The sequence below is a fragment of the Schistocerca cancellata genome, unplaced genomic scaffold (genome assembly GCF_023864275.1).
Source record: "Schistocerca cancellata isolate TAMUIC-IGC-003103 unplaced genomic scaffold, iqSchCanc2.1 HiC_scaffold_1114, whole genome shotgun sequence".
Taxonomy (NCBI): domain Eukaryota; kingdom Metazoa; phylum Arthropoda; class Insecta; order Orthoptera; family Acrididae; genus Schistocerca; species Schistocerca cancellata.
This window is the reverse complement of record NW_026047113.1, coordinates 395,452-415,184: the sequence shown is the minus strand read 5'-3', so window position 1 is coordinate 415,184 and position 19,733 is coordinate 395,452. Positions and strand designations below refer to the sequence as shown.

Genomic DNA, 19,733 nt, shown 5'->3' with positions numbered 1-19,733 from the left:
CACCTAATGACGATGGATCACTCAAATTGCGTCCCGATTCAATACATCGTCATCCAGCAGACTTGTTTCCATGGGTCTATTGCTGCCTCGGGCACATTATGTCCGTCCTGCTGTGAGTCAAAGATTTTCGAATCGGACGAAAAACTGATAGTGAATTGTAACGTTCAGGGCCTCCTAATGACGATGGAACACTCAAATTGCGTCCCGATTCAATACATCCTCCTCCAGCAGACTTGTCTCCATGGGTCTATTGCTGCCTCGGGCACCTTATGGCCGTTCTGCTGTGATTCAAAGATTTTCGGATCGGACGACAAACTGATAGTGAATTGTAACATTCAGGGCCACCTAATGACGATGGATCAGTCAAATTGCGTCCCGATTCAATACATCGTCCTCCAGCCGACTTGTCTCCATGGGTCTATTGCTGCCTCGGGCACCTTATGGCCGTTCTGCTGTGAGTCAAAGATTTTCGAATCGGACGAAAAACTGATAGTGAATTGTAACGTTCAGGGCCTCCTAATGACGATGGAACACTCAAATTGCGTCAGGATTCAATACATCGTCCTCCAGCAGACTTGTCTCCATTGGTCTATTGCTGCCCCGGGCACCTTGTGGCCGTTCTGCTATGAGTCAAAGATTTTCGAATAGGACGAAAAACTGATAGTGAATTGTAACGTCCAGGGCCACCTAATGAGGATGGATCACTCAAATTACGTCCCGATTCAATACATCGTCCTCCAGCAGACTTGTCTCCATGGGTCTATTGCTGCCTCGGGCACCCAATGGCCGTTCTGCTGTGAGTCAAAGATTTTCGAATCGGACGAAAAACTGATAGTGAATTGTAACGTTCACGGCCACCTAATGACGATGAATCACTCAAATTGCGTCCCGATTCAATACATCGTCCTCCGGCAGACTTGTCTCCATGGGTCTATTGCTGCCTCGGGCACCTTAAGGCCGTTCTGGTGTGAGTCAAAGATTTTCGAATCTGAGGAAAAACTGATAGTGAATTGTAACATTCAGGGCCACGTAATGACGATGGATCACTCAAATTGCGTCCCGATTCAATACATCGTCCTCCAGCCGACTTGTCTCCATGGGTCTATTGCTGCCTCGGGCACCTTATGGCCGTTCTGCTGTGAGTCAAAGATTTTCGAATCGGACGAAAAACTGATAGTGAATTGTAACGTTCAGGGCCTCCTAATGACGATGGAACACTCAAATTGCGTCCCGATTCAATACATCGTCCTCCAGCAGACTTGTCTCCATGGGTCTATTGCTGCCTCGGGCACCTTATGGCCGTTCTGCTGTGACTCAAAGATTTTCGAATCTGACGAAAAGCTGATATTGAATTGTAACGTTCAGGGCCTCCTAATGACAATGGAACACTCAAATTGCGTCCCGATTCAATACATCGTCCTCCTGCAGACTTGTCTCCATGGGTCTATTGCTGCCTCGGGCACCTTATGGCCGTTCTGCTGTGAGTCAAAGATTTTCATATCGGACGAAAAACTGATAGTGAATTGTAACATTCAGGGCCACCTAATGACGATGGACCACAAAAATTGCGTCCCGATTCAATACATCGTCCTCCAGCCGACTTGACTCCATGGGTCTATTGCTGCCTCGGGCATCTTATGGCCGTTCTGCTGTGAGTCTAGTTTATCGAAAGGGACGAAAAACTGATAGTGAATTGTAACGTTCAGGGCCACCTAATGACGATGGATCACTCAAATTGCGTCCCGATTCAATACATCGTCCTCCAGCCAACTTGTCTCCATGGGTCTATTGCTGCCTCGGGCACCTTATGGCCGTTCTGCTGTAAGTCAAAGATTTTCGAATCGGACGAAAAACTGATAGTGAATTGTAACGTTCAGGGCCTCCTCATGACGATGGAACACTCAAATTGCGTTCTGATTCAATACATCGTCCTCCAGCCGACTTGTCTCCATGGGTCTATTGCTGCCTCGGGCACCTTATGGCCGTTATGCTGGGAGTCAAAGATTTTCTAATCTGACAAAAAACTGATAGTGAATTGTAACTTTCAGGGCCACCTAATGACGATGGAACACTCAAATTGCGTCCCGATTCAATACATCGTCCTCCAGCAGACTTGTCTCCATGGGTCTATTGCTGCCTCGGGCACCTTATGGCCGTTCTGCTGTGAGTCTAGATTATCGAATGGGACGAAAAACTGATAGAGAATTGTAACGTTCAGGGCCACCTAATGACGATGGATCACTCAAATTGCGTCCCGATTCAATACATCGTCCTCCAGCAGACTTGTCTCCATGAGTCTATTGCTGCCTCGGGCACCTTATGGCCGTTCTGCTGTGAGTCAAAGATTTTCGAATCTGACGAAAAACTGAAAGTGAATTGTAACATTCAGGGCCACCTAATGACGATGGATCATTCAAATTGCGTCCCGATTCAATACATCGTCCTCCAGCAGACTTGTCTCCATGGGTCTATTGCTGCCTCGGGCACCTTATGGCCGTTCTGCTGTGAGTCAAAGATTTTCGAATCGGACGAAAAACTGATAGTGAATTGTAACGTTCAGGGCCTCCTAATGACGATGGAACACTCAAATTGCGTCCCGATTCAATACATCCTCCTCCAGCAGACTTGTCTCCATGGGTCTATTGCTGCCTCGGGCACCTTATGGCCGTTCAGCCTTCGACACTAGCGGAGGACGCATCTTGTCCCTGGTGTTCAGCGGAGGGCCTGTGCGGGGTGTGGCAGTGTCGTGCTGGAGGGCCCACTGGTAGCGATGTGGGCTTCCTCGCCTCGCCTCGCCTCGCCTCGCCTCGCCTCACACCAGGTGTCTGCGTAGTTTGCAGTGCATTCGCACCATTCCTATCCCTGTCCCTGTCCCCGTCCCGACTTGTCCCGACTTTGCTCGACTGCCGCTCGCTGCCGCTCGGGTCGTGGTCCATATGACAGCGCAAGCACGACAAACGTCTGCGGGACGAGACGAGACGAGACGAGACGACTAAGGAATAAATTCGTGGTTACAAATCAAATTTGGAACTCTACACTCCTACACAAGAATAGGCGGTGACGTATTTCAGAAATCACCTGCCGATTCGTACTGTTTTGTCGTTTTCAAAGTCTTCTTGGCAAACTTGGTTAGCACATTCTCCCTCAAACTGAGTTAATTACTGCATTTTCGTACCATTACAGTAGTTTAAAAGGCTTAAGGAAGCATCTTTGTCACAACAGAAAGGTAGTTTGAAAATTGGGCTGGCGACATGACAAAAAAAAACAGGAAGGGAGCCAACAGCACCCGGGTTTCCCAGGCGGTCACCCATCCAAGTACTAGCCGTGCCCGATGATGCTTAACCTCGGTGATCGGACGAGAACCTGTGTATTCATCATGGTATGGCCGTTGGCGCTCATCTAATGTAGGAGCACGGCAGAATTCGCGTTCGGCTTTTCTCCCAACACACAAAATGTTAGTTTTCGGCCGCATTTGACGAAAGCGCTTCCTTCCGCAACCGCCAGTTCCTCGAGGACGGCGCGGGGAGGCGCGCCCGGCGTCCCAGCAGAGTGACGGCCGAATTGGCGGGCGCATCGCCGCGTGTGTGAGACGCACTGCTGCTCGTTGCACCCCCTGTCATTCGCTGGGCGCGTGCAGCCTTCGACACTAGCGGAGGACGCACCTTGTCCCTGGTGTTCAGCGGAGGGCCTGTGCGGGGTGTGGCAATGTCGTGCTGGAGGGCCCACTGGTAGCGATGTGGGCTTCCTCGCCTCGCCTCGCCTCGCCTCGCCTCGCCTCGCCTCACACTAGGTGTCCGCGTAGTTTGCAGTGCATTCGCACCATTCCTATCCCTGTCCCTGTCCCCGTCCCGACTTGTCCCGACTTTGCTCGACTGCCGCTCGCTGCCGCTCGGGTCGTGGTCCATATGACAGCGCAAGCACGACAAACGTCTGCGGGACGAGACGAGACGAGACGAGACGACTAAGGAATAAATTCGTGGTTACAAATCAAATTTGGAACTCTACACTCCTACACAAGAATAGGCGGTGACGTATTTCAGAAATCACCTGCCGATTCGTACTGTTTTGTCGTTTTCAAAGTCTTCTTGGCAAACTTGGTTAGCACATTCTCCCTCAAACTGAGTTAATTACTGCATTTTCGTACCATTACAGTAGTTTAAAAGGCTTAAGGAAGCATCTTTGTCACAACAGAAAGGTAGTTTGAAAATTGGGCTGGCGACATTACAAAAAAAAAAAAACAGGAAGGGAGCCAACAGCACCCGGGTTTCCCAGGCGGTCACCCATCCAAGTACTAGCCGGGCCCGATGATGCTTAACTTCTGTGATCGGACGAGAACCGGTGTATTCATCATGGTATGGCCGTTGGCGCTCATCTAATGTAGGAGCACGGCAGAATTCGCGTTCGGCTTTTCTCCCAACACGCAAAATGTTAGTTTTCGGCCGCATTTGACGAAAGCGCTTCCTTCCGCAACCGCCAGTTCCTCGAGGACGGCGCGGGGAGGCGCGCCCGGCGTCCCAGCAGAGTGACGGCCGAATTGGCGGGCGCACCGCCGCGTGTGTGAGACGCACTGCTGCTCGTTGCACCCCCTGTCATTCGCTGGGCGCGTGTAGCCTTCGACACTAGCGGAGGACGCATCTTGTCCCTGGTGTTCAGCGGAGGGCCTGTGCGGGGTGTGGCAGTGTCGTGCTGGAGGGCCCACTGGTAGCGATGTGGGCTTCCTCGCCTCGCCTCGCCTCGCCTCGCATCTTCTCACACCAGGTGTCTGCGTAGTTTGCAGTGCATTCGCACCATTCCTATCCCTGTCCCTGTCCCCGTCCCGACTTGTCCCGACTTTGCTCGACTGCCGCTCGCTGCCGCTCGGGTCGTGGTCCATATGACAGCGCAAGCACGACAAACGTCTGCGGGACGAGACGAGACGAGACGAGACGACTAAGGAATAAATTCGTGGTTACAAATCAAATTTGGAACTCTACATTCCTACACAACAATAGGCGGTGACGTATTTCAGAAATCACCTGCCAATTCGTACTGTTTTGTCGTTTTCAAAGTCTTCTTGGCAAACTTGGTTAGCACATTCTCCCTCAAACTGAGTTAATTACTGCATTTTCGTACCATTACAGTAGTTTAAAAGGCTTAAGGAAGCATCTTTGTCACAACAGAAACGTAGTTTGAAAATTGGGCTGGCGACATAACAAAAAAAAAACGGGAAGGGAGCCAACAGCACCCGGGTTTCCCCAGGCGGTCACCCATCCAAGTACTAGCCGGGCCCGATGATGCTTAACTTCGGTGATCGGACGAGAACCGGTGTATTCATCATGGTATGGCCGTTGGCGCTCATCTAATGTAGGAGCACGGCAGAATTCGCGTTCGGCTTTTCTCACAACACACAAAATGTTAGTTTTCGGCCGCATTTGACGAAAGCGCTTCCTTCCGCAACCGCCAGTTCCTCGAGGACGGCGCGGGGAGGCGCGCCCGGCGTCCCAGCAGAGTGACGGCCGAATTGGCGGGCGCACCGCCGCGTGTGTGAGACGCACTGCTGCTCGTTGCACCCCCTGTCATTGCTGGGCGCGTTCAGCCTTCGACACTAGCGGAGGACGCATCTTGTCCCTGGTGTTCAGCGGAGGGCCTGTGCGGGGTGTGGCAGTGTCGTGCTGGAGGGCCCACTGGTAGCGATGTGGGCTTCCTCGCCTCGCCTCGCCTCGCCTCGCCTCGCCTCACACCAGGTGTCTGCGTAGTTTGCAGTGCATTCGCACCATTCCTATCCCTGTCCCTGTCCCCGTCCCGACTTGTCCCGACTTTGCTCGACTGCCGCTCGCTGCCGCTCGGGTCGTGGTCCATATGACAGCGCAAGCACGACAAACGTCTGCGGGACGAGACGAGACGAGACGAGACGACTAAGGAATAAATTCGTGGTTACAAATCAAATTTGGAACTCTACACTCCTACACAAGAATAGGCGGTGACGTATTTCAGAAATCACCTGCCGATTCGTACTGTTTTGTCGTTTTCAAAGTCTTCTTGGCAAACTTGGTTAGCACATTCTCCCTCAAACTGAGTTAATTACTGCATTTTCGTACCATTACAGTAGTTTAAAAGGCTTAAGGAAGCATCTTTGTCACAACAGAAAGGTAGTTTGAAAATTGGGCTGGCGACATGACAAAAAAAAAAACAGGAAGGGAGCCAACAGCACCCGGGTTTCCCAGGCGGTCACCCATCCAAGTACTAGCCGTGCCCGATGATGCTTAACCTCGATGATCGGACGAGAACCTGTGTATTCATCATGGTATGGCCGTTGGCGCTCATCTAATGTAGGAGCACGGCAGAATTCGCGTTCGGCTTTTCTCCCAACACACAAAATGTTAGTTTTCGGCCGCATTTGACGAAAGCGCTTCCTTCCGCAACCGCCAGTTCCTCGAGGACGGCGGGGGGAGGCGCGCCCGGCGTCCCAGCAGAGTGACGGCCGAATTGGCGGGCACATCTCCGCGTGTGTGAGACGCACTGCTGCTCGTTGCACCCCCTGTCATTCGCTGGGCGCGTGCAGCCTTCGACACTAGCGGAGGACGCACCTTGTCCCTGGTGTTCAGCGGAGGGCCTGTGCGGGGTGTGGCAATGTCGTGCTGGAGGGCCCACTGGTAGCGATGTGGGCTTCCTCGCCTCGCCTCGCCTCGCCTCGCCTCGCCTCACACTAGGTGTCTGCGTAGTTTGCAGTGCATTCGCACCATTCCTATCCCTGTCCCTGTCCCCGTCCCGACTTGTCCCGACATTGCTCGACTGCCGCTCGCTGCCGCTCGGGTCGTGGTCCATATGACAGCGCAAGCACGACAAACGTCTGCGGGACGAGACGAGACGAGACGAGACGAGACGACTAAGGAATAAATTCGTGGTTACAAATCAAATTTGGAACTCTACACTCCTACACAAGAATAGGCGGTGACGTATTTCAGAAATCACCTGCCGATTCGTACTGTTTTGTCGTTTTCAAAGTCTTCTTGGCAAACTTGGTTAGCACATTCTCCCTCAAACTGAGTTAATTACTGCATTTTCGTACCATTACAGTAGTTTAAAAGGCTTAAGGAAGCATCTTTGTCACAACAGAAAGGTAGTTTGAAAATTGGGCTGGCGACATTACAAAAAAAAAAAAAAACAGGAAGGGAGCCAACAGCACCCGGGTTTCCCAGGCGGTCACCCATCCAAGTACTAGCCGGGCCCGATGATGCTTAACTTCGGTGATCGGACGAGAACCGGTGTATTCATCATGGTATGGCCGTTGGCGCTCATCTAATGTAGGAGCACGGCAGAATTCGCGTTCGGCTTTTCTCCCAACACGCAAAATGTTAGTTTTCGGCCGCATTTGACGAAAGCGCTTCCTTCCGCAACCGTCAGTTCCTCGAGGACGGCGCGGGGAGGCGCGCCCGGCGTCCCAGCAGAGTGACGGCCGAATTGGCGGGAGCACCGCCGCGTGTGTGAGACGCACTGCCGCTCGTTGCACCCCCTGTCATTCGCTGGGCGCGTGTAGCCTTCGACACTAGCGGAGGACGCATCTTGTCCCTGGTGTTCAGCGGAGGGCCTGTGCGGGGTGTGGCAGTGTCGTGCTGGAGGGCCCACTGGTAGCGATGTGGGCTTCCTCGCCTCGCCTCGCCTCGCCTCACACCAGGTGTCTGCGTAGTTTGCAGTGCATTCGCACCATTCCTATCCCTGTCCCTGTCCCCGTCCCGACTTGTCCCGACTTTGCTCGACTGCCGCTCGCTGCCGCTCGGGTCGTGGTCCATATGACAGCGCAAGCACGACAAACGTCTGCGGGACGAGACGAGACGAGACGAGACGACTAAGGAATAAATTCGTGGTTACAAATCAAATTTGGAACTCTACACTCCTACACAACAATAGGCGGTGACGTATTTCAGAAATCACATGCCGATTCGTAGTGTTTTGTCGTTTTCAACGTCTTCTTGGCAAACTTGGTTAGCACATTCTCCCTCAAACTGAGTTAATTACTGCATTTTCGTACCATTACAGTAGTTTAAAAGGCTTAAGGAAGCATCTTTGTCACAACAGAAAGGTAGTTTGAAAATTGGGCTGGCGACATGACAAAAAAAAAACAGGAAGGGAGCCAACAGCACCCGGGTTTCCCAGGCGGTCACCCATCCAAGTCCTAGCCGTGCCCGATGATGCTTAACTTCGGTGATCGGACGAGAACCTGTGTATTCATCATGGTATGGCCGTTGGCGCTCATCTAATGTAGGAGCACGGCAGAATTCGCGTTCGGCTTTTCTCCCAACACACAAAATGTTAGTTTTCGGCCGCATTTGACGTAAGCGCTTCCTTCCGCAACCGCCAGTTCCTCGAGGACGGCGCGGGGAGGCGCGCCCGGGGTCCCAGCAGAGTGACGGCCGAATTGGCGGGCGCACCGCCGCGTGTGTGAGACGCACTGCTGCTCGTTGCACCCCCTGTCATTCGCTGGGCGCGTGTAGCCTTCGACACTAGCGGAGGACGCATCTTGTCCCTGGTGTTCAGCGGAGGGCCTGTGCGGTGTGGCAGTGTCGTGCTGGAGGGCCCACTGGTAGCGATGTGGGCTTCCTCGCCTCGCCTCGCCTCGCCTCGCCTCACACCAGGTGTCTGCGTAGTTTGCAATGCATTCGCACCATTCCTATCCCTGTCCCTGTCCCCGTCCCGACTTGTCCCGACTTTGCTCGACTGCCGCTCGCTGCCGCTCGGGTCGTGGTCCATATGACAGCGCAAGCACGACAAACGTCTGCGGGACGAGACGAGACGAGACGAGACGACTAAGGAATAAATTCGTGGTTACAAATCAAATTTGGAACTCTACACTCCTACACAACAATAGGCGGTGACGTATTTCAGAAATCACCTGCCGATTCGTAGTGTTTTGTCGTTTTCAAAGTCTTCTTGGCAAACTTGGTTAGCACATTCTCCCTCAAACTGAGTTAATTACTGCATTTTCGTACCATTACAGTAGTTTAAAAGGCTTAAGGAAGCATCTTTGTCACAACAGAAAGGTAGTTTGAAAATTGGGCTGGCGACATGACAAAAAAAAAACAGGAAGGGAGCCAACAGCACCCGGGTTTCCCAGGCGGTCACCCATCCAAGTACTAGCCGTGCCCGATGATGCTTAACTTCGGTGATCGGACGAGAACCTGTGTATTCATCATGGTATGGCCGTTGGCGCTCATCTAATGTAGGAGCACGGCAGAATTCGCGTTCGGCTTTTCTCCCAACACACAAAATGTTAGTTTTCGGCCGCATTTGACGAAAGCGCTTCCTTCCGCAACCGCCAGTTCCTCGAGGACGGCGCGGGGAGGCGCGCCCGGCGTCCCAGCAGAGTGACGGCCGAATTGGCGGGCGCACCGCCGCGTGTGTGAGACGCACTGCTGCTCGTTGCACCCCCTGTCATTCGCTGGGTGCGTGCAGCCTTCGACACTAGCGGAGGACGAATCTTGTCCCTGGTGTTCAGCGGAGGGCCTGTGCGGGGTGTGGCAGTGTCGTGCTGGAGGGCCCACTGGTAGCGATGTGGGCTTCCTCGCCTCGCCTCGCCTCGCCTCACACCAGGTGTCTGCGTAGTTTGCAGTGCATTCGCACCATTCCTATCCCTGTCCCTGTCCCCGTCCCGACTTGTCCCGACTTTGCTCGACTGCCGCTCGCTGCCGCTCGGGTCGTGGTCCATATGACAGCGCAAGCACGACAAACGTCTGCGGGACGAGACGAGACGAGACGAGACGACTAAGGAATAAATTCGTGGTTACAAATCAAATTTGGAACTCTACACTCCTACACAACAATAGGCGGTGACGTATTTCAGAAATCACCTGCCGATTCGTAGTGTTTTGTCGTTTTCAACGTCTTCTTGGCAAACTTGGTTAGCACATTCTCCCTCAAACTGAGTTAATTACTGCATTTTCGTACCATTACAGTAGTTTAAAAGGCTTAAGGAAGCATCTTTGTCACAACAGAAAGGTAGTTTGAAAATTGGGCTGGCGACATGACAAAAAAAAAACAGGAAGGGAGCCAACAGCACCCGGGTTTCCCAGGCGGTCACCCATCCAAGTCCTAGCCGTGCCCGATGATGCTTAACTTCGGTGATCGGACGAGAACCGGTGTATTCATCATGGTATGGCCGTTGGCGCTCATCTAATGTAGGAGCACGGCAGAATTCGCGTTCGGCTTTTCTCCCAACACACAAAATGTTAGTTTTCGGCCGCATTTGACGAAAGCGCTTCCTTCCGCAACCGCCAGTTCCTCGAGGACGGCGCGGGGAGGCGCGCCCGGGGTCCCAGCAGAGTGACGGCCGAATTGGCGGGCGCACCGCCGCGTGTGTGAGACGCACTGCTGCTCGTTGCACCCCCTGTCATTCGCTGGGCGCGTGTAGCCTTCGACACTAGCGGAGGACGCATCTTGTCCCTGGTGTTCAGCGGAGGGCCTGTGCGGTGTGGCAGTGTCGTGCTGGAGGGCCCACTGGTAGCGATGTGGGCTTCCTCGCCTCGCCTCGCCTCACACCAGGTGTCTGCGTAGTTTGCAATGCATTCGCACCATTCCTATCCCTGTCCCTGTCCCCGTCCCGACTTGTCCCGACTTTGCTCGACTGCCGCTCGCTGCCGCTCGGGTCGTGGTCCATATGACAGCGCAAGCACGACAAACGTCTGCGGGACGAGACGAGACGAGACGAGACGACTAAGGAATAAATTCGTGGTTACAAATCAAATTTGGAACTCTACACTCCTACACAACAATAGGCGGTGACGTATTTCAGAAATCACCTGCCGATTCGTAGTGTTTTGTCGTTTTCAAAGTCTTCTTGGCAAACTTGGTTAGCACATTCTCCCTCAAACTGAGTTAATTACTGCATTTTCGTACCATTACAGTAGTTTAAAAGGCTTAAGGAAGCATCTTTGTCACAACAGAAAGGTAGTTTGAAAATTGGGCTGGCGACATGACAAAAAAAAAACAGGAAGGGAGCCAACAGCACCCGGGTTTCCCAGGCGGTCACCCATCCAAGTACTAGCCGTGCCCGATGATGCTTAACTTCGGTGATCGGACGAGAACCTGTGTATTCATCATGGTATGGCCGTTGGCGCTCATCTAATGTAGGAGCACGGCAGAATTCGCGTTCGGCTTTTCTCCCAACACACAAAATGTTAGTTTTCGGCCGCATTTGACGAAAGCGCTTCCTTCCGCAACCGCCAGTTCCTCGAGGACGGCGCGGGGAGGCGCGCCCGGCGTCCCAGCAGAGTGACGGCCGAATTGGCGGGCGCACCGCCGCGTGTGTGAGACGCACTGCTGCTCGTTGCACCCCCAGTCATTCGCTGGGCGCGTGTAGCCTTCGACACTAGCGGAGGACGCATCTTGTCCCTGGTGTTCAGCGGAGGGCCTGTGCGGGGTGTGGCAGTGTCGTGCTGGAGGGCCCACTGGTAGCGATGTGGGCTTCCTCGCCTCGCCTCGCCTCGCCTCGCCTCTTCTCACACCAGGTGTCTGCGTAGTTTGCAGTGTATTCGCACCATTCCTATCCCTGTACCTGTCCCCGTCCCGACTTGTCCCGACTTTGCTCGACTGCCGCTCGCTGCCGCTCGGGTCGTGGTCCATATGACAGCGCAAGCACGACAAACGTCTGCGGGACGAGACGAGACGAGACGAGACGACTAAGGAATAAATTCGTGGTTACAAATCAAATTTGGAACTCTACATTCCTACACAAGAATAGGCGGTGACGTATTACAGAAATCACCTGCCAATTCGTACTGTTTTGTCGTTTTCAAAGTCCTCTCGGCAAACTTGGTTAGCACATTCTCCCTCAAACTGAATTAATTACTGCATTTTCGTACCATTACGGTAGTTTAAAAGGCTTAAGGAAGCATCTTTGTCACAACAGAAACGTAGTTTGAAAATTGGGCTGGCGACATAACAAAAAAAAAAACGGGAAGGGAGCCAACAGCACCCGGGTTTCCCCAGGCGGTCACCCATCCAAGCACTAGCCGTGCCCGATGATGCTTAACTTCGGTGATCGGACGAGAACCGGTGTATTCATCATGGTATGGCCGTTGGCGCTCATCTAATGTAGGAGCACGGCAGAATTCGCGTTCGGCTTTTCTCACAACACACAAAATGTTAGTTTTCGGCCGCATTTGACAAAAGCGCTTCCTTCCGCAACCGCCAGTTCCTCGAGGACGGCGCGGGGAGGCGCGCCCGGCGTCCCAGCAGAGTGACGGCCGAATTGGCGGGCGCACCGCCGCGTGTGTGAGACGCACTGCTGCTCGTTGCACCCCCTGTCATTCGCTGGGTGCGTGCAGCCTTCGACACTAGCGGAGGACGAATCTTGTCCCTGGTGTTCAGCGGAGGGCCTGTGCGGGGTGTGGCAGTGTCGTGCTGGAGGGCCCACTGGTAGCGATGTGGGCTTCCTCGCCTCGCCTCGCCTCGCCTCACACCAGGTGTCTGCGTAGTTTGCAGTGCATTCGCACCATTCCTATCCCTGTCCCTGTCCCCGTCCCGACTTGTCCCGACTTTGCTCGACTGCCGCTCGCTGCCGCTCGGGTCGTGGTCCATATGACAGCGCAAGCACGACAAACGTCTGCGGGACGAGACGAGACGAGACGAGACGACTAAGGAATAAATTCGTGGTTACAAATCAAATTTGGAACTCTACATTCCTACACAACAATAGGCGGTGACGTATTACAGAAATCACCTGCCAATTCGTACTGTTTTGTCGTTTTCAAAGTCTTCTTGGCAAACTTGGTTAGCACATTCTCCCTCAAACTGAATTAATTACTGCATTTTCGTACCATTACAGTAGTTTAAAAGGCTTAAGGAAGCATCTTTGTCACAACAGAAACGTAGTTTGAAAATTGGGCTGGCGACATAACAAAAAAAAAACGGGAAGGGAGCCAACAGCACCCGGGTTTCCCCAGGCGGTCACCCATCCAAGTACTAGCCGTGCCCGATGATGCTTAACTTCGGTGATCGGACGAGAACCGGTGTATTCATCATGGTATGGCCGTTGGCGCTCATCTAATGTAGGAGCACGCCAGAATTCGCGATCGGCTTTTCTCACAACACACAAAATGTTAGTTTTCGGCCGCATTTGACGAAAGCGCTTCCTTCCGCAACCGCCAGTTCCTCGTGGACGGCGGGGGGAGGCGCGCCCGGCGTCCCAGCAGAGTGACGGCCGAATTGGCGGGCGCACCGCCGCGTGTGTGAGACGCACTGCTGCTCGTTGCACCCCCTGTCATTCGCTGGGCGCGTGCAGCCTTCGACACTAGCGGAGGACGCATCTTGTCCCTGGTGTTCAGCGGAGGGCCTGTGCGGTGTGTGGCCGTGTCGTGCTGGAGGGCCCACTGGTAGCGATGTGGGCTTCCTCGCCTCGCCTCGCCTCGCCTCGCCTCACACCAGGTGTCTGCGTAGTTTGCAATGCATTCGCACCATTCCTATCCCTGTCCCTGTCCCCGTCCCGACTTGTCCCGACTTTGCTCGACTGCCGCTCGCTGCCGCTCGGGTCGTGGTCCATATGACAGCGCAAGCACGACAAACGTCTGCGGGACGAGACGAGACGAGACGAGACGACTAAGGAATAAATTCGTGGTTACAAATCAAATTTGGAACTCTACACTCCTACACAACAATAGGCGGTGACGTATTTCAGAAATCACCTGCCGATTCGTAGTGTTTTGTCGTTTTCAACGTCTTCTTGGCAAACTTGGTTAGCACATTCTCCCTCAAACTGAGTTAATTACTGCATTTTCGTACCATTACAGTAGTTTAAAAGGCTTAAGGAAGCATCTTTGTCACAACAGAAAGGTAGTTTGAAAATTGGGCTGGCGACATGACAAAAAAAAAACAGGAAGGGAGCCAACAGCACCCGGGTTTCCCAGGCGGTCACCCATCCAAGTCCTAGCCGTGCCCGATGATGCTTAACTTCCGTGATCGGACGAGAACCTGTGTATTCATCATGGTATGGCCGTTGGCGCTCACCTAATGTAGGAGCACGGCAGAATTCGCGTTCGGCTTTTCTCCCAACACACAAAATGTTAGTTTTCGGCCGCATTTGACGAAAGCGCTTCCTTCCGCAACCGCCAGTTCCTCGAGGACGGCGCGGGGAGGCGCGCCCGGGGTCCCAGCAGAGTGACGGCCGAATTGGCGGGCGCACCGCCGCGTGTGTGAGACGCACTGCTGCTCGTTGCACCCCCTGTCATTCGCTGGGCGCGTGTAGCCTTCGACACTAGCGGAGGACGCATCTTGTCCCTGGTGTTCAGCGGAGGGCCTGTGCGGTGTGGCAGTGTCGTGCTGGAGGGCCCACTGGTAGCGATGTGGGCTTCCTCGCCTCGCCTCGCCTCACACCAGGTGTCTGCGTAGTTTGCAATGCATTCGCACCATTCCTATCCCTGTCCCTGTCCCCGTCCCGACTTGTCCCGACTTTGCTCGACTGCCGCTCGCTGCCGCTCGGGTCGTGGTCCATATGACAGCGCAAGCACGACAAACGTCTGCGGGACGAGACGAGACGAGACGAGACGACTAAGGAATAAATTCGTGGTTACAAATCAAATTTGGATCTCTACACTCCTACACAACAATAGGCGGTGACGTATTTCAGAAATCACCTGCCGATTCGTAGTGTTTTGTCGTTTTCAAAGTCTTCTTGGCAAACTTGGTTAGCACATTCTCCCTCAAACTGAGTTAATTACTGCATTTTCGTACCATTACAGTAGTTTAAAAGGCTTAAGGAAGCATCTTTGTCACAACAGAAAGGTAGTTTGAAAATTGGGCTGGCGACATGACAAAAAAAAAACAGGAAGGGAGCCAACAGCACCCGGGTTTCCCAGGCGGTCACCCATCCAAGTACTAGCCGTGCCCGATGATGCTTAACTTCGGTGATCGGACGAGAACCTGTGTATTCATCATGGTATGGCCGTTGGCGCTCATCTAATGTAGGAGCACGGCAGAATTCGCGTTCGGCTTTTCTCCCAACACACAAAATGTTAGTTTTCGGCCGCATTTGACGAAAGCGCTTCCTTCCGCAACCGCCAGTTCCTCGAGGACGGCGCGGGGAGGCGCGCCCGGCGTCCCAGCAGAGTGACGGCCGAATTGGCGGGCGCACCGCCGCGTGTGTGAGACGCACTGCTGCTCGTTGCACCCCCAGTCATTCGCTGGGCGCGTGTAGCCTTCGACACTAGCGGAGGACGCATCTTGTCCCTGGTGTTCAGCGGAGGGCCTGTGCGGGGTGTGGCAGTGTCGTGCTGGAGGGCCCACTGGTAGCGATGTGGGCTTCCTCGCCTCGCCTCGCCTCGCCTCGCCTCTTCTCACACCAGGTGTCTGCGTAGTTTGCAGTGTATTTGCACCATTCCTATCCCTGTACCTGTCCCCGTCCCGACTTGTCCCGACTTTGCTCGACTGCCGCTCGCTGCCGCTCGGGTCGTGGTCCATATGACAGCGCAAGCACGACAAACGTCTGCGGGACGAGACGAGACGAGACGAGACGACTAAGGAATAAATTCGTGGTTACAAATCAAATTTGGAACTCTACATTCCTACACAAGAATAGGCGGTGACGTATTACAGAAATCACCTGCCAATTCGTACTGTTTTGTCGTTTTCAAAGTCTTCTTGGCAAACTTGGTTAGCACATTCTCCCTCAAACTGAATTAATTACTGCATTTTCGTACCATTACGGTAGTTTAAAAGGCTTAAGGAAGCATCTTTGTCACAACAGAAACGTAGTTTGAAAATTGGGCTGGCGACATAACAAAAAAAAAAAACGGGAAGGGAGCCAACAGCACCCGGGTTTCCCCAGGCGGTCACCCATCCAAGTACTAGCCGTGCCCGATGATGCTTAACTTCGGTGATCGGACGAGAACCGGTGTATTCATCATGGTATGGCCGTTGGCGCTCATCTAATGTAGGAGCACGGCAGAATTCGCGTTCGGCTTTTCTCACAACACACAAAATGTTAGTTTTCGGCCGCATTTGACAAAAGCGCTTCCTTCCGCAACCGCCAGTTCCTCGAGGACGGCGCGGGGAGGCGCGCCCGGCGTCCCAGCAGAGTGACGGCCGAATTGGCGGGCGCACCGCCGCGTGTGTGAGACGCACTGCTGCTCGTTGCACCCCCTGTCATTCGCTGGGTGCGTGCAGCCTTCGACACTAGCGGAGGACGAATCTTGTCCCTGGTGTTCAGCGGAGGGCCTGTGCGGGGTGTGGCAGTGTCGTGCTGGAGGGCCCACTGGTAGCGATGTGGGCTTCCTCGCCTCGCCTCGCCTCGCCTCACACCAGGTGTCTGCGTAGTTTGCAGTGCATTCGCACCATTCCTATCCCTGTCCCTGTCCCCGTCCCGACTTGTCCCGACTTTGCTCGACTGCCGCTCGCTGCCGCTCGGGTCGTGGTCCATATGACAGCGCAAGCACGACAAACGTCTGCGGGACGAGACGAGACGAGACGAGACGACTAAGGAATAAATTCGTGGTTACAAATCAAATTTGGAACTCTACATTCCTACACAACAATAGGCGGTGACGTATTACAGAAATCACCTGCCAATTCGTACTGTTTTGTCGTTTTCAAAGTCTTCTTGGCAAACTTGGTTAGCACATTCTCCCTCAAACTGAATTAATTACTGCATTTTCGTACCATTACAGTAGTTTAAAAGGCTTAAGGAAGCATCTTTGTCACAACAGAAACGTAGTTTGAAAATTGGGCTGGCGACATAACAAAAAAAAAACGGGAAGGGAGCCAACAGCACCCGGGTTTCCCCAGGCGGTCACCCATCCAAGTACTAGCCGTGCCCGATGATGCTTAACTTCGGTGATCGGACGAGAACCGGTGTATTCATCATGGTATGGCCGTTGGCGCTCATCTAATGTAGGAGCACGCCAGAATTCGCGATCGGCTTTTCTCACAACACACAAAATGTTAGTTTTCGGCCGCATTTGACGAAAGCGCTTCCTTCCGCAACCGCCAGTTCCTCGTGGACGGCGGGGGGAGGCGCGCCCGGCGTCCCAGCAGAGTGACGGCCGAATTGGCGGGCGCACCGCCGCGTGTGTGAGACGCACTGCTGCTCGTTGCACCCCCTGTCATTCGCTGGGCGCGTGCAGCCTTCGACACTAGCGGAGGACGCATCTTGTCCCTGGTGTTCAGCGGAGGGCCTGTGCGGTGTGTGGCAGTGTCGTGCTGGAGGGCCCACTGGTAGCGATGTGGGCTTCCTCGCCTCGCCTCGCCTCGCCTCGCCTCACACCAGGTGTCTGCGTAGTTTGCAATGCATTCGCACCATTCCTATCCCTGTCCCTGTCCCCGTCCCGACTTGTCCCGACTTTGCTCGACTGCCGCTCGCTGCCGCTCGGGTCGTGGTCCATATGACAGCGCAAGCACGACAAACGTCTGCGGGACGAGACGAGACGAGACGAGACGAGACGACTAAGGAATAAATTCGTGGTTACAAATCAAATTTGGAACTCTACACTCCTACACAACAATAGGCGGTGACGTATTTCAGAAATCACCTGCCGATTCGTACTGTTTTGTCGTTTTCAAAGTCCTCTCGGCAAACTTGGTTAGCACATTCTCCCTCAAACTGAGTTAATTACTGCATTTTCGTACCATTACAGTAGTTTAAAAGGCTTAAGGAAGCATCTTTGTCACAACAGAAAGGTAGTTTGAAAATTGGGCTGGCGACATGACAAAAAAAAAACAGGAAGGGAGCCAACAGCACCCGGGTTTCCCAGGCGGTCACCCATCCAAGTACTAGCCGTGCCCGATGATGCTTAACTTCGGTGATCGGACGAGAACCTGTGTATTCATCATGGTATGGCCGTTGGCGCTCATCTAATGTAGGAGCACGGCAGAATTCGCGTTCGGCTTTTCTCCCAACACACAAAATGTTAGTTTTCGGCCGCATTTGACGAAAGCGCTTCCTTCCGCAACCGCCAGTTCCTCGAGGACGGCGCGGGGAGGCGCGCCCGGCGTCCCAGCAGAGTGACGGCCGAATTGGCGGGCGCACCGCCGCGTGTGTGAGACGCACTGCTGCTCGTTGCACCCCCTGTCATTCGCTGGGCGCGTGTAGCCTTCGACACTAGCGGAGGACGCATCTTGTCCCTGGTGTTCAGCGGAGGGCCTGTGCGGGGTGTGGCAGTGTCGTGCTGGAGGGCCCACTGGTAGCGATGTGGGCTTCCTCGCCTCGCCTCGCCTCGCCTCGCCTCTTCTCACACCAGGTGTCTGCGTAGTTTGCAGTGCATTCGCACCATTCCTATCCCTGTCCCTGTCCCCGTCCCGACTTGTCCCGACTTTGCTCGACTGCCGCTCGCTGCCGCTCGGGTCGTGGTCCATATGACAGCGCAAGCACGACAAACGTCTGCGGGACGAGACGAGACGAGACGAGACGACTAAGGAATAAATTCGTGGTTACAAATCAAATTTGGAACTCTACATTCCTACACAACAATAGGCGGTGACGTATTACAGAAATCACCTGCCAATTCGTACTGTTTTGTCGTTTTCAAAGTCTTCTTGGCAAACTTGGTTAGCACATTCTCCCTCAAACTGAATTAATTACTGCATTTTCGTACCATTACAGTAGTTTAAAAGGCTTAAGGAAGCATCTTTGTCACAACAGAAACGTAGTTTGAAAATTGGGCTGGCGACATAACAAAAAAAAAAAACGGGAAGGGAGCCAACAGCACCCGGGTTTCCCCAGGCGGTCACCCATCCAAGTACTAGCCGTGCCCGATGATGCTTAACTTCGGTGATCGGACGAGAACCGGTGTATTCATCATGGTATGGCCGTTGGCGCTCATCTAATGTAGGAGCACGGCAGAATTCGCGTTCGGCTTTTCTCACAACACACAAAATGTTAGTTTTCGGCCGCATTTGACAAAAGCGCTTCCTTCCGCAACCGCCAGTTCCTCGAGGACGGCGCGGGGAGGCGCGCCCGGCGTCCCAGCAGAGTGACGGCCGAATTGGCGGGGGCACCGCCGCGTGTGTGAGACGCACTGCTGCTCGTTGCACCCCCTGTCATTCGCTGGGTGCGTGCAGCCTTCGACACTAGCGGAGGACGAATCTTGTCCCTGGTGTTCAGCGGAGGGCCTGTGCGGGGTGTGGCAGTGTCGTGCTGGAGGGCCCACTGGTAGCGATGTGGGCTTCCTCGCCTCGCCTCGCCTCGCCTCACACCAGGTGTCTGCGTAGTTTGCAGTGCATTCGCACCATTCCTATCCCTGTCCCTGTCCCCGTCCCGACTTGTCCCGACTTTGCTCGACTGCCGCTCGCTGCCGCTCGGGTCGTGGTCCATATGACAGCGCAAGCACGACAAACGTCTGCGGGACGAGACGAGACGAGACGAGACGACTAAGGAATAAATTCGTGGTTACAAATCAAATTTGGAACTCTACATTCCTACACAACAATAGGCGGTGACGTATTACAGAAATCACCTGCCAATTCGTACTGTTTTGTCGTTTTCAAAGTCTTCTTGGCAAACTTGGTTAGCACATTCTCCCTCAAACTGAATTAATTACTGCATTTTCGTACCATTACAGTAGTTTAAAAGGCTTAAGGAAGCATCTTTGTCACAACAGAAACGTAGTTTGAAAATTGGGCTGGCGACATAACAAAAAAAAAAACGGGAAGGGAGCCAACAGCACCCGGGTTTCCCCAGGCGGTCACCCATCCAAGTACTAGCCGTGCCCGATGATGCTTAACTTCGGTGATCGGACGAGAACCGGTGTATTCATCATGGTATGGCCGTTGGC

At 53.7% G+C, this 19,733-nt stretch overlaps 17 non-coding genes and 1 pseudogene across 17 annotated transcripts; all 18 read right to left on the bottom strand.

Moving 5' to 3' along the window:
• Nucleotides 1-3,274: 3,274 nt before the first annotated feature.
• Nucleotides 3,275-3,393, bottom strand: LOC126158943 (5S ribosomal RNA). The gene has a single exon (XR_007533916.1). It is a non-coding gene; the product is annotated as a 5S ribosomal RNA (ribosomal RNA).
• An 854-nt stretch (nucleotides 3,394-4,247) lies between these two features.
• On the bottom strand, nucleotides 4,248-4,366 carry LOC126158601 (5S ribosomal RNA). The gene has a single exon (XR_007533595.1). It is a non-coding gene; the product is annotated as a 5S ribosomal RNA (ribosomal RNA).
• Nucleotides 4,367-5,212: 846 nt separating this feature from the next.
• Nucleotides 5,213-5,332, bottom strand: LOC126158608 (5S ribosomal RNA). Its single transcript, XR_007533601.1, has one exon. It is a non-coding gene; the product is annotated as a 5S ribosomal RNA (ribosomal RNA).
• Nucleotides 5,333-6,178: 846 nt separating this feature from the next.
• Nucleotides 6,179-6,297, bottom strand: LOC126158979 (5S ribosomal RNA). Its single transcript, XR_007533949.1, has one exon. It is a non-coding gene; the product is annotated as a 5S ribosomal RNA (ribosomal RNA).
• Nucleotides 6,298-7,153: 856 nt separating this feature from the next.
• Nucleotides 7,154-7,272, bottom strand: LOC126159025 (5S ribosomal RNA). The gene has a single exon (XR_007533971.1). It is a non-coding gene; the product is annotated as a 5S ribosomal RNA (ribosomal RNA).
• An 836-nt stretch (nucleotides 7,273-8,108) lies between these two features.
• Nucleotides 8,109-8,227, bottom strand: LOC126158978 (5S ribosomal RNA). The gene has a single exon (XR_007533948.1). It is a non-coding gene; the product is annotated as a 5S ribosomal RNA (ribosomal RNA).
• Nucleotides 8,228-9,066: 839 nt separating this feature from the next.
• On the bottom strand, nucleotides 9,067-9,185 carry LOC126158885 (5S ribosomal RNA). Its single transcript, XR_007533861.1, has one exon. It is a non-coding gene; the product is annotated as a 5S ribosomal RNA (ribosomal RNA).
• An 836-nt stretch (nucleotides 9,186-10,021) lies between these two features.
• Nucleotides 10,022-10,140, bottom strand: LOC126158929 (5S ribosomal RNA). The gene has a single exon (XR_007533903.1). It is a non-coding gene; the product is annotated as a 5S ribosomal RNA (ribosomal RNA).
• An 829-nt stretch (nucleotides 10,141-10,969) lies between these two features.
• On the bottom strand, nucleotides 10,970-11,088 carry LOC126158884 (5S ribosomal RNA). The gene has a single exon (XR_007533860.1). It is a non-coding gene; the product is annotated as a 5S ribosomal RNA (ribosomal RNA).
• An 847-nt stretch (nucleotides 11,089-11,935) lies between these two features.
• On the bottom strand, nucleotides 11,936-12,055 carry LOC126158970 (5S ribosomal RNA). The gene has a single exon (XR_007533941.1). It is a non-coding gene; the product is annotated as a 5S ribosomal RNA (ribosomal RNA).
• Nucleotides 12,056-12,891: 836 nt separating this feature from the next.
• On the bottom strand, nucleotides 12,892-13,011 carry LOC126158906 (5S ribosomal RNA). The gene has a single exon (XR_007533882.1). It is a non-coding gene; the product is annotated as a 5S ribosomal RNA (ribosomal RNA).
• An 841-nt stretch (nucleotides 13,012-13,852) lies between these two features.
• Nucleotides 13,853-13,971, bottom strand: LOC126159009 (5S ribosomal RNA; annotated as a pseudogene).
• Nucleotides 13,972-14,800: 829 nt separating this feature from the next.
• Nucleotides 14,801-14,919, bottom strand: LOC126158883 (5S ribosomal RNA). Its single transcript, XR_007533859.1, has one exon. It is a non-coding gene; the product is annotated as a 5S ribosomal RNA (ribosomal RNA).
• An 848-nt stretch (nucleotides 14,920-15,767) lies between these two features.
• On the bottom strand, nucleotides 15,768-15,887 carry LOC126158905 (5S ribosomal RNA). Its single transcript, XR_007533881.1, has one exon. It is a non-coding gene; the product is annotated as a 5S ribosomal RNA (ribosomal RNA).
• An 836-nt stretch (nucleotides 15,888-16,723) lies between these two features.
• On the bottom strand, nucleotides 16,724-16,843 carry LOC126158904 (5S ribosomal RNA). The gene has a single exon (XR_007533880.1). It is a non-coding gene; the product is annotated as a 5S ribosomal RNA (ribosomal RNA).
• Nucleotides 16,844-17,689: 846 nt separating this feature from the next.
• Nucleotides 17,690-17,808, bottom strand: LOC126158882 (5S ribosomal RNA). Its single transcript, XR_007533858.1, has one exon. It is a non-coding gene; the product is annotated as a 5S ribosomal RNA (ribosomal RNA).
• An 848-nt stretch (nucleotides 17,809-18,656) lies between these two features.
• LOC126158903 (5S ribosomal RNA) lies at nucleotides 18,657-18,776 on the bottom strand. The gene has a single exon (XR_007533879.1). It is a non-coding gene; the product is annotated as a 5S ribosomal RNA (ribosomal RNA).
• Nucleotides 18,777-19,613: 837 nt separating this feature from the next.
• On the bottom strand, nucleotides 19,614-19,733 carry LOC126158902 (5S ribosomal RNA). The gene has a single exon (XR_007533878.1). It is a non-coding gene; the product is annotated as a 5S ribosomal RNA (ribosomal RNA).